Genomic DNA, 10,799 nt, shown 5'->3' on the forward strand with positions numbered 1-10,799 from the left:
CTCTAAGCGCTATGCGTTGTAACGGTATGCGTTGTAAATACCGCGTTGTAATGGTATGCGTGGTAAAAGTATGCGTTGTAACGTCATACATCCGTTCCCAGCGTGAGGTTTGTACTAAAAGATTGTTGAAGATCATATGGTGTTAGCTTCAATTTACCCTCCCTCGAGGGGCAGAAGTCATGGTTTTTGTCATGCTTTTGGTCGTCCAGCAACATCAAAAAGTCTGGAAAGACTTTTCATGGCGGGAGTCGTGGCTGGGAAGGCCTCTACACTCACAAGTCCTGGCTCTAGCCTGACATCTCTTCCTTACTGCATGAAGCTCCAAAGCAATTACTAGTTGAAGAAGGTAAGATAAAAGCTTCTGAGTGTCTTTGGAACCTAGCAAAGAACAGTGATAGATGTCTGGGTGCTTCTGATAATCAGATTTGGTTATTGCATCAAGTTTCAGGACATTCCAGAAGACTTTTTACTTTCTACTCCCACTCAACATTTTCATTGACAAAGGTTGATCAAGCGCAACCAAGGCCTATGTCTTAAGGACGCTTTGGTTCCATTATCAGAACGGCAGAAGGTTCAAGGGTGTAGCTCGATAATGTATTGGGTTCAAAAACCTTCCTGAGATTTCTATTCACCTTGGACTTAAAAGAGTGAACGCTTTTCTCCTGCATAAATGGCTCAAGATGGTCGCTTTTCAACACTTTATTTTTCTCATTGTTGCCAGTCTTTCTGGCGTTTCAAGATTTGTTAAACTCTTGTTTGTGTATTCTAGTTCTTACAGGGTTCTTTGGTTTTGTGTGATGGGTGTCCACTAAAAGTTGTGAGTGTTTACATTTGATCTGGCTTCCCCGTCCTTAATTTGTACAAGAATGAGCACCAGTACTGAACTCTCTACTCAGAAGCCCGCGGCCTGTGCAATTAAATGTTGCTACACCAAATACCAAGGCTGCACAAACTTAAATCCAGTTCATGACTTCTAATTCACTACTAGTCACCCACTACCCCTTCATCTTACTCTTACTGGATCCTTCTTTCTCTCTTTGTGACCGTTTTGCCGTCTTTCTTCTTTGTGTGTGTTTCTCTCTCCTGTCTCAGGAAAATCTGATGTGGAAAAATAAGTGCTGGTCCCCAAAAATGAATGACAGTTTCTTTCTATGTTAGAAAGCCCCTTAGAATTTTTGCTTTTAATATTTTTGCTTCCTGTCTTCTGAACAGTGTCTTTTGATAGAGTCTGTGTTAAATTCTCCCATCCAATCTCGGGACCTCCTATTAGTAATTAACATCTTCCAGAGGGCCCTTTGCAAACTTTTCAGCCTGTTTCCTTGAATTGTTTCACTTTAAAGTTTTTCTGGACATGTCCTATTGATTAAGATTGGGGAAATTGGAGCCTTGCTTTCACATGATCCATTCATTAGGTTCTTTCCTGAAAAGATGGTACTAAAACCTGACCTCCCTTTTTTCCCTAAGGCAATTTCGTCTTTCTACCTTTGCTAAGATATGGTCGTCCAGGTGATTTTCCTTCCCCTCCTTCGGAACATGAAATTAGTTGATTCTCTTGATCTTCACAGGGCTTTGTCTGTTTGCCGGGATAGGACTTCTTTGTTTCCCTGGGTAGATTTCATTTTTGTCACTTTAGATTGGTCAATGTGGGTCTTAGCCCATGTACAGCTACTTTAAGCAGATGATCAGAATAACTATATCTTTATATTGCCAGAAGTCAGGTTTGACACATGATTTTATAGTCAAAGGCCGCTCTACTACAGATATTTCCTCCTCATGCGAGGCTTTTCAGGTTGACTCTGTTAAGGACATATGTGCATCGGTGACATAAGCCTCTACTAATACTTTTATCTTCTGTTATATATTGTGTTTGGGGATGTAGTTTCATCTTTTTGTAGTTCATCAGTTTAGACTTGGTATGTGAAATAACTAAATATCAAACCTAATAAAAAAGCAATCGGTGTTGCATAGAACATTGATATTGCTTTAATTTTTTTTTTAATTGCAATTTCTTTTACTCTTGGCATAGGTATATTCTACTTTTGTAAGGATTGGGAAGATGGGCAAGGAGGTGTTGCATGGGTTAGTTCTGAGTAAACTTCATTACTCTAAGTGCTAGCCTTCACTTAACTGATGTTTGCTTAGATACCAGGAATGAACGCGCTTTTATGATGACTGATAGTGAGAGGTATATTGGAATGGTCTTTCGTTAGTTTTAGTAGTATATGTGAAAGCTGTACCCATGTCGAGACAAAGCTCATGCTTTTAACTTGTAAGGACTGTGATGAGGAAGACTAGAACTCTGGGTAATCCAAGCAGCATGTAGGCAGGTGTCGCACTAACTTGTTATTCAGGCAAGCATAAAAGTTGTTTGACTTCTAAGCATGCAGAGGATGAATAATAGCTCTCAATATTGAAAATTTCCACATGTGACTCCGCTCTGAAATGTCAACAAATTGGATTCACAGGTTGACGAAAAGGAACTCCACATTGAAAGACACAAACTCATCATTGATTTTTATTTATTTATTTATTTAAAGTTTTTGTATAGCGCGAACAAGAACCTTGCAGGTATCAGAGCGCTTCACACGTGGGGAAGTTAGACAAACAAAGCATAGTACAAAAGAAACAAAGAAATTTGAGATAAAGACATATGTTACAGCTGGAATATTCCAGGAATCCGAGATAAAGTTCACGTGAATTTCGCTATGAGTAGGGATTTTACTTATTTTTTGAAGGAGGCAAATGAAGGGTTGCGTCTGGTTTCTGGGGGTAGTGCATTCCAAATCCTTGGAGCAATTTCCAGAGAAGGCGCGATTATACGTTTTCTTCTTAGCAAATCTTTGAGGCTTCAGAAGGAGATTGTTGCCTCTCCTAGAGGATCTGTTCCCACACGAGAGCTCGAGTTTCTGGGCCAGGTAACTCGGGGTGTTGTGGTGTAGAGCTTTGTGTGTCATGCAGGTGATTTTTTAGTAGGATCCTTGCTTCGAAGGGTAGCAATTGAGCGTTTTGAGGTCTGAAGAGATGTGGCAATGTCTTTTGGAACCCGTGATGAGTCTGGCCGCCTAGTTTAGTGATGCTCTAAGTGGAGCAGTTGATGATCTAGGGAGTCCAGTAAGTGTTGCACTACCATAGTCTAGTCTGGGAAGTACAAGTGCTTGGACTGCCAGTTTGAAGTCAATTGCTTGGAGGAAAGGTTTTAGTTTTCCCAGGGTGTGCATCTGAAAGTTTGCTCCTTTTACTGCAGCACTGATATGTTTTTGCATGTTTAGGTTGCTGCCCAGAGTTACTCCCAGTGATTTTGCTGAGTTGATTAAAAGAGGTTGGCAGTTAAGCGCTGAAAGTTGTTTAAGCCATTCTTGAATGATGTCTATTTTGTTAGGGGTGATTAGTACGAATTAAGCATGGGCGAATTTTGCGAATCTCGCGTTCGCGAATTTTGCGGATTTGCGAACCCGCAATACGCAAAATCCGCGAATTCTCGCGAATTTGCGGATTTTTTTTTTGTGTTTGCGCGGGTTTCTGCCAGTTCGCGGGGGTTTTGTACAATTTCGCAAAAGCGAACTTACCTGTCGGGTCGCAAGTTTTGCGAACTTGTTGTTTCTACGTGTCCAGCCTGTTTGGGACACTCTTCTTCATCACTGCCACTCTCTGTCACCACTGCCACTCTCTGACTACTCATGCCACCCTCTGGCCCACCCATGCCACCCTCTGTTTCATCACAGCACCCTCTGGTTGTCCAGTCAGTGTACATTATTGTGGCAAAGCAAAGTACACCTTCCCTGCCTCAAGTGACCTGAATTAATTTGGGGCTGATTAATGTGTCACAGAATATTTTTTTAGCTGGCACCTGCTTCCTTAGTGCTTCCTGATTAGTGATCTTTTGCACTTGCTAAGTGCTTTCATTGTTGCAAAATTAGTTACAACACCTGCCCTGCCCCAACTGACAATAATGAATTAGGGGCTGATTAATGGATTTGAACTTCCAGCCTGGCTCCTGCTTGTCTCCCTTAGCTGTAATTCAGGACCTTTGTGGCATATGTGTAACTATTCTGAGGTTCAGAGCAGGGTCACATAATAGTTGCAAGTAGGCAACTGAACTCTGGAGGGGCCCCTCAGGAAGCACTACAGGAAATGGCTACTAATGATGAGCCTGAACTTTTGAACCTGGTAAGTAGTTTCAGTTTTGCTAAGATCAAATTTCTGCAATTTAGTGCTTATTCGCGGGGCGCGAAGTTGTACTGGGAAGCCGCGAACTCACACGAACAGTGCGAGCAAGCCATAAAATCCGCTGCTCGCGGATTTGCGGATTTTGCGGGAGATTCGCAAATCTCGCGGATTGCGAATTTACCGAAAATCCGCAAAATCCGCGAGCGAAACGGATTTTCCGCCCATACTTAGTACGAATTCGGTTTTGATGGAGTTTACTTTGAGGTGGTTATCAGTTAACCAAGATTGAGTTTTTTGTAGAGTTGAGTTGAGAGCCTTGATGTCGTCCGGTGAGTTTATCTTTAAATAAAGTTGTGTGTCGTCAGCGTACATGTGAAAGTGGATATTAGATGAATTGAGGATTTTGGTAAGAGGTTCCATGAATAAGTTGAACAGTGTAGGTGACAGGGAGGAGCCCTGCTGGACTCTTAATGTGACTGGGACGGTCTTGGACAGGGATTGGTTGACCTTGAACCTTTGGGATCTATTGCTGAGGAAAGAGGTAAGCCAGTTTATAACTGATCCTAATAAGCCCATTCTGTGTTGGAGGAGGTCAAGAAGATTTTCATGTTTGACGGTGTCGAAAGCTGACGATAAGTCAAGCAGGATAAGTTGGCGGGCTTCGTTCTGATCAAGTATTTTTAAAGCGTCATCTACAGGCTAGGACTGGCCGTAGCGGGCACCGGGCAATCCCCCAGTGCGCTGCACGGGTGGGGGCTGGTTTTGTGCCCCTGGGGGCCGATTTTGTTACAACGCCGTTTTTGCAGCTATGCAAAATCGGCCCTGTAAGAAAATCGGCCAAAAGGCGGCCCTGGCAAAGAGCTCGGCGGCACCCCGGGGGTGTGGGGGGGCCGCACGAGCACTCTGCCAGGGCCGGTTTTGGTTCCCAGTCCGGCCCTGGTCATCTACAATGTGGGTCATGGCTGACTCCGTACTATGCCCTGCACGGAATCCAAATTGAAATTTATTGAGCAGGTAGAAGTTGGTGATGTGGTGGTCTAGCTGGCTGAAAGCACATTTTTCAAGTAGTTTTGCCAGAGTTAGGATGTTGGAAATTGGTCTGTAGTTATTTAGGTCTGTGGGGTCTGTTGTAGTTTTTTTCAGGATGGGGGAAACTTGTCCCTATTTGAGAATATCCGGAATAACCCCTTGGGCTAAGGAGGGGTTGATGATCTTTGTCCAAAGTGGTACTAGCATTGGTATAAGATCTTTGAGGTAGTTAGCAGGGAGGGGGTCAGAGAAGTGGTTGAAGGGGTTCAAGGACGTTAGCACTTTTAGGATTGTTTCTTTGCTGTAAAGGAGCCTCAGGAGCCGTTGTTTTTCAGGGCGAGCTTGGTTGTGCAGGTGCCTGGAGTTATTGGGGTGATCTTCTGTGTGTCGATCTGAATTATTGAGGCCTTAAGTAGATCTGTTTTCAGGAGTTCCGTCTTTCTCGTGAAGAAGGAAGTTAATTCTTCGCAGCTGGGAGGGGAACATTGACCATCTTGGGGAGGGTGAGCTGTGCCATGAGATTGACTTTTAACTAGTTCAAAGAGCTTCTTGGGACGTTATTTGGCTTGATCTAGCTGATTATTCAAAAGGTTTGCTTATAAGAGTCTGATCTTTCTATAGTACGAGTTTCTGAAGGATCTGAGCAGTTTAAGGTGGTCGATGGATGGTGATTACCTCCATCTCTATTCAACTAGTCTTAAGGCTCATCTCTCCTGGTTGAGTCTACCGTCATACCAAGGTTTAGAGTCTTTTTAGAAAGCCTCTTCAGTTGTAGAGGAACTGTAGTATCTAGGATCGTGGTCATGTAGTTAAAGTAGTGCTGTGTCAACGCTGGAACCTCCGTAAAGTCTTCCAGGGGAAGCAGGAGGCTGGCATTTGGGGATGAGGATAAGTCTGTGAGGGGGCTTTTTAGGTTTCTCTTCGATACTTTGGGTGTTGTTGGTTGTACTGAGTATATTTTAACTGGTACCTTGATGAAGAAGGTGATGAAGTGGTGATCAGACCAATCAGGGGAGGATTGCGTTAAGCTGAATGGCCTCTGGGTGGGACTTTATTTTCTAGCAAATCCTTAATATTCTATCAAAAGAGAGGCTATTTCATAAAAACAGATATCGGACTTCTGACTTGTTTCAGATTCTGTGGCCAACAATTGACTCCCAGACAAGCACATTCATAGTATTGCTGATAGTTACAAGTGAAGCAAAGGGTGTACCTGCTTTATGAAACAATGAGAGTGAGAGTGAACATCAAGAGGAAAAGTAAAACATACCAAGCACCAGAAAAGCAAGTAAGGCTAGCTTGCTTGCATTTTTAGCAAACTAAAATGTTACAAAAAGCCTGCTGCATTGAAGAGAAAACAAAATAAAACATATTTGCTTTTTGTATTTTCTGTATGAAATGCATGTATGAGATAAATAATTGAATGTGTAATGATTCACAGTACTTTTGAGGCGAAATATTGTCTCTCGTGTACTGCAATGCAAATAATTCTTTGGAGAATGAATGATGCACCAATAAGCCAATAGCACAAAGTGAACATAAAGACTTCCGTGGGAGAAGTACAAGTTCAATCTATGTATATTTTAAACAATTTGTATCAAAAGGTCATGCAGTGAAACATGCTGACAAACATAAACTTAAAAGGACAACAATTTAAATAAAACCTTTTGAAACATGTTTTGGATTGGGGAATATTTGAGATCGGGCAGTCTTAAATATATAATTACATTACATTGGGAAACTATTTTTAAGGAGATGGCATACTTTCAGTTATACTATGTTAGGTTTGAGTATAATACACTACTGTAATGCATCTAACAGCATGAAAAGAATTCATGTGCTTTTCAACCCTTAGCAAGAGATAACTTGAGGTCTCCGTGTATAATTTTATAAATTGGCCTTGCAAGATCTAATTTTTGAGTGGAATTAGGTTTACCTTGGGCATCAAGGATCTATGGTTCCAAGGAAGGTTGGGTGAGTAATACATTATACTAGGTACATTCTTCCAACATTCTACTCCTATGGTGATATAATAGTGAATTATCCTCTGAAATTTCTATTTCCACTAGAAGTAGGGAAATGTTCAGTTACCACTCAACGTTGAGTTAGACCCTGAATTGCAACATAACTGGGATGGACATCCAAAATTGCAATGGCATTAATACAAAATGGTCTCAATGTATTATTGTGTGTACTTATAAATTAATACATGTACCACAATGTTACAAATGATTCTCGTTTAACTTGTTAAGGTATGACTCGCCATGCTATACTATTGACTTTTCTGAGTTTAATGACCTCAAAAACACCATTCCTATAAGAAATCAGCTCTGCGGTTGTCCACAGTCTCACTCATATGATTAGTGGTCTTGATACAGCTATGGATCATATCAATTTGAGGCCTAAGTCTAGGGAAATTTGCAGGTTTGGGGTGCTTTTTGGCAAATTGAACAGAGACTTAAGGAAGTTTGTCTCTCTCCTGAACAGAACTTTAAGATGCCCCATCCACAAATCTCTGCCTCATATAAAGATGCTGTTAGGGCATTAGCTCAAGATACTTAGATTGCTGGGAATGTAGATCTGGATGTTGTAGCTCTACACATCTTAATGACCACAGCAGATCTATGGCTCAATATTGGCTATACTTCTGAATATGGGGTTTTCACCTCATACAGCTATCAAACCTAAAACTCAAGTAATCAAAAAATAATCAACCTTGTGTAGCTGGATTCCCCCATTCTACTACAACCTTTCTTAGACTTATGGGGGATAATGCCCCGGTTACTTACCGGTAATCTTCATTACTCCGAGTATAGTCTTCCTCGCCACATGATTTACATAGTGAGCTTTAGCTCCACAACAGAACCCTCCAAAGCAAAAAGAAAACACCTCCCACCCCCTCCCAACATGGCCGACCAGTCCCACCTGACCTCTATAAGAGGCGGACCGGCCCAACCAACAGCCTGATCTACCAAGCAAACAATGAAGCCGATAGCCAGACAGGGAGGGGGGGAGGGAACTCATGTGGCGAGGAAGACTATACTCGGAGTAATGAAGATTACCGGTAAGTAACCGGGGCATTACCTCCTCGTTAGTCTTCCTCGCCACATGATTTACATAGTGAGCAAATACCCAAGCCAACAAGGCTTCATTGACCACCATAAGAACAACACCACACGGTGATGCAGAGAAACCAACACAAGGTTGATGTAGAATAAATGAAAAGAAAACAGGGATCACAGGAAACCTGAAATCAAGACCTCCAGGAAAAGAAGGCCAACCAGGAGTCGCAGCTCCAGCACTCAGAACGGCCCCAGCGAAGTCCCCCCGGGACCGCTAGAGACCCACGAACAAGGCGGGGGACGACCACGCCGAAGCCCGATAAAACTCCGCAGAGGAGACACCCATGAAGGGGGCCCAGGGAACAGAGCCACACCCCGCGGACCGACCCTGGACCCCCGCCGGTGCGAAGCCCAGGAAAGGGGGACAGCCCGTGTAAGCCAGCGAACCAAGCTGGGAAGAGAGTGTCCGCGGCCCGAACGAACCGGACCCAAAAGACACCAACAGGCCGACCCACCGGGAAAGGGAAGACGTGCGGCTAAGAGAAACCAAAAAAACGCTCACCGGACAACCAGCACGGACAAGAGAGGAACCTTGTCGGCAGGGAAAAGGCGGTGAAGACACCCCCCGAGCCCGGGACACCAGGGAAGGAACCCCGGGAAGGAAAAAGGGGGACATGCCGGAGGAACAAACGGTCCGGCAACACCCGCAAGAAGGGAGGGGAGCGGAGGCACGACCCCCGCATGCCCCACCGCCCAGCAGACACCACTGCCACCAGGCATAAAACCACCTAAAAGGTGAGGAACCGCAAAGCCACCGAGGCCAGGGGCACAAAGGGCGGACCCTGAAGAGCTCGTAGAACGAGAGAGAGAACTTATATGGAACACTTCACGAATTTGCGTGTCACCCTGGCGCAGGGGCCCAGCAAATCTTCTCTGTATCGTTCCAATATTAGTACATGTGCTGCCGAAGCGAGCACCCAAGGGGGAGACCGGCAGAGCGTCCGTGGGCGATGGAGAAACAACCCCGGAGCCAAGGGAAACCAGCCCGTCGAACACCGGACTGTGGAAGGCCCGCAAGGCCGCCCACCGGGCCCACAGGGATCCTCAGACCGGAAAACCAAGACCCGCAAGGGGACCACGGAGGCGGGGACAGCACCAAGCCGGCCGCGCCAACGCGAGAAGGACGCCCAGTGCCGGGCACAGGACCGGGCCTGCAGAAGGAGGCGGGCCCGCCGACAAGAGCCGGCCCAACACCGACGCCGAGAGCGGGGGACCCAACCACGGTACGGGAAGATCCGGGATCGGCCAGGAGGCTCGAACCGCCAGCTCGCCAAAGGAGAGGGTACCCGGGGCGGTGGACCCCGCCGGGAACTAAAAACCGGAACGCACCCCGACTTGCGTGGTAACCACGCGCGGGTGCCAGGTAAAAATTTCCACCTCGGGATACCTCAACAGCATAGGCAGGAATCGAACCCTGGCCCGTGAGGGCTGTCTGCACCAAAGGTACAAGACTCACCTTTGAGCTATAGCTCCTTAGTTATTCATCTCCGCAATGTTCCAAAATAAGTCCACGCGCTGCCGAGGCGAGCACCCAGGAGCACCCCGGCCCAGCCCAAGCGAATCCAGCCGAGGACCCGCGATATAAGAGGGCACGGGGGAAACGCGCACATCAGACCGAAAGGCCACGCAAAAGACCGGGCACCACAAGGACCCGGGCGGAGACACCAGAATCCGGGCAGGAGGGCCGAGTCCCCCTCCGTGAACAGAGGCACCGGAGGCAGACCGAGTCGAGGCCCCAGGCGCCGAAACACCACCGGGGTCAGGGCGAGACCAGGCAACGAAGGCTAGATCCGACCCAGTCGAACCGCCCCCACCCAGTCGGACCCCGGGGGAAAGACAGCCCGAAGGGACACGATCGGCGACACCTACACCAAACCGGTCGCCCGACCCGTCCAAGACATGGGGACCCCGAAGCCCCGGTGCAAAAGATGGCAGGCCAGGAGGACCGCCACTGTCTCAAAATCCTGCGTTAAACACGGCTCCAAAGAAGAAACCAGGCGTGTGCCCGCGTGCCTTAGTTCTCCGCACACAGCTCGTGCCCGTGCTACGCCCATTGCATTGCAAGCAACAATGGTGAGGGGTTGTTGACCCTTAAAACTGGACTAAAAGTCCACCAGTGTAACCTACGTTAAAGGAAAGTGTTGATTACTGGATTTCAGGTTCTCCACTGCTCGAACATGCCCCCCCCCCCACCAGGCGGGCCAGGAGCACAGCTCCCACCCCCGGGCCGGAAGGCAAGCCCAACGGAAGCACCCACAACTGAGAGAGGGAACCCCCACTCGCCGGCCGGCCCCACCGGCCGACCCCAGGTGTCCGAAACACCAACAGGCGAGACAAAGGAAGGAGCCGGCCCCCCCTCAACCCGTCGAGAAGGCAAACGCCCCGGGGACAGCCGCGTCCCAAGACGGGACGCCACGGAGGCAACAGCCCCCCCCCCAGGGAACCCCCAGTAGTGAGAGGGCCGAAAGCCAGGACCTAGGG

At 46.7% G+C, this 10,799-nt stretch overlaps 1 non-coding gene across 1 annotated transcript; it reads right to left on the reverse strand.

The window, feature by feature from the left end:
* Window positions 1-9,128: 9,128 nt before the first annotated feature.
* On the reverse strand, window positions 9,129-9,235 carry LOC147690031 (U6 spliceosomal RNA). The gene has a single exon (XR_015300257.1). It is a non-coding gene; the product is annotated as a U6 spliceosomal RNA (small nuclear RNA).
* Between the last annotated feature and the right edge of the window lie 1,564 nt (window positions 9,236-10,799).

The sequence above is a fragment of the Lissotriton vulgaris genome, chromosome 9 (assembly GCF_964263255.1).
Source record: "Lissotriton vulgaris chromosome 9, aLisVul1.2, whole genome shotgun sequence".
Classification (NCBI taxonomy): Eukaryota; Metazoa; Chordata; class Amphibia; order Caudata; family Salamandridae; genus Lissotriton; species Lissotriton vulgaris.